Source organism: Cupressus sempervirens, chromosome 7, assembly GCF_028749045.1.
Source record: "Cupressus sempervirens isolate cs-2001-9-10 chromosome 7, ASM2874904v1, whole genome shotgun sequence".
Lineage (NCBI taxonomy): Eukaryota > Viridiplantae > Streptophyta > Pinopsida > Cupressales > Cupressaceae > Cupressus > Cupressus sempervirens.
The window spans coordinates 87,784,539-87,786,651 of NC_143124.1; the positions used below are offsets into that span (position 1 = coordinate 87,784,539).

General features: G+C 34.2%; 1 pseudogene; it reads right to left on the reverse strand.

Moving 5' to 3' along the window:
- Window positions 1-265: 265 nt before the first annotated feature.
- On the reverse strand, window positions 266-1,097 carry LOC149545626 (putative pre-mRNA-splicing factor ATP-dependent RNA helicase DEAH2 pseudogene; annotated as a pseudogene).
- Window positions 1,098-2,113: the final 1,016 nt, after the last annotated feature.

Here is a 2,113-nt window from a genome sequence, read left to right on the forward strand (position 1 = left end):
CTAGACACAAATTTTATGTTGAGACTCCATAGTGCTATGCCTGCACTCAATTCTTTCTCCCCTTTCTTTTCAAAAAATTTAAAACATGCAAACCTATGTCATTTTGTAATGTGTGTGGAGAAGACATGCCTTTTCTTTAGAATTTTGTATGGCATTAAGAATAGTGACTATTGCCCTCCCTCTGTCACCTTCCTTCTAAATTAACTCCTTTGCTTCATAATAGCAAGCATCTTCCTTTTAGAACTGTAATCCTAAACGCTAAAGACTATGCCTCACTGAAGCTTTGCTTTGCCTTACAATTGGAAAAGTTGTTGAGTTTATAGTAATGAGGAGCAACATCTATCAACCACTCTCCTTTGACATCTAACAAGGCGAATGAAATTTCTACTTGTCAAAACATACTCATTATACATGACCCATTCTGGGTTGTGATCAAGATAGGTTGATGGATGTAAATGTACAACCTGATTATCTTTCATCATAAGATAATGTCCAGTTCGCTCAAGATGAGTAACTTGCATAAAATATCTTGCTAGCATTATGTTGTGTATATTAAGATAATAGTTATGGCTTTTAAAATTAGTGCTACACAACATAAAATTGTATCTATTCATGATGCAAACTAGTTGTTGCCTCATATTGTCAGCAGCCTTGAGTGCCCTTAAATTTATAAAAGTTTTGAAGCACCAAGTGGAATCTTCATTGTTTTGCTTGAATACATGATAGAAATTTAGTAGCGTTAGGTGATCCTGAAAACTTATTTTGTGTAAAGTCTTTGCTTTTGATATAGGAGAAAATAGGAATGATTCTACTCGTACCTGAGGATTATAGACTTTTTGTTTTTAAAATTTGGGATCAATCACATAAACAATTCCATCAATAGTTAGATATGTTTCAGCAATATTGGTTGATACAACAATTTTACGACCATGAGTATCACCCTTCATTGTGGGTGGTGGCATTGGCTCAAAAACCTTCTGTTGCATGGTTGATGGAAGACTTGAGTGCAAAGGAACAACTTTCATAGGAGCAATATGATCACCCAAATTCTGCACCTCCCTTTTTGTTTTCCTACAAGCATCGTTTGATAGGTCCATAATCACCACAACAGAGTAAGTCATGAATTTCATTGATCATTAGAATCGTTGACCATTGATGGATGCCAATTATTGCATTTTGTGATTACAATGCTGGAATGAAATCATAGAGCTATTCATATACATGCGGTGATGAATTACTAATATTTCATGAACATATCCAGTTATGGTTGATTATCCATCAGGATATCTATCCATATACAAAGAATGAGATAAAAGTAAAGATTTTTCCTAGCCTCAATAGTACTAAATGACAACACAGATCACAATGTATGTCTTGGAATATCATTTTAGTCTCTAAATATTTTCAATTTCACATCTTATCAATCTGGTGTAATTAGTCGGTCCCCAAAGTGGATCTAGTTAAAACAAAATTCATTTTAAAATACCTCATGTTCCAAACTAATCCATTGAACCCATCATACTAATTAGAATCTAGTTTGACCATTGAAAAAACAATTAAAACTCATTTTAACTCTTTTTCTATGACTTGCCAATTTCATGCCAAAGGGTCCTTTGACTGGCCTTGAAACTGACAAAAGAACTTGATCAGGCCCTAAGATCCGACACATTGATTTTTTGTTCTACATTCTTGTATCATTTTGAATCTCATCTCATGAAAAATTCTCAATCAAAAGATATTGATTGTTGAAGTTTCCCTCTTAGAACTGCCTGCAAGAAGACATATTAGAAAACAATAAATCACGTTTTGATTTGGCTTCAAAAACTGGGAAAATTGACACTTGGGAAAATAAAAATTGAGGCATCAGTTAACCATCATGAGAAAAATATAAATCAAGGATTTGGGCTCAAGATGAATAACAGGATGCATTTGGCAAATGGTCAAAGTGGGCTACTTGGATTTGCAGGACTGGAAACACTAGTAGAGAAATATTGTTTGCAAATGGAATGGACCTGGGAAAGTGTGCAGATGGATTTATCAAGATTTGAAAATTGGCACACTTAAAGTATGTTCATATTAGAACACAACAGTGCAATCCATTTGATCTCACCTG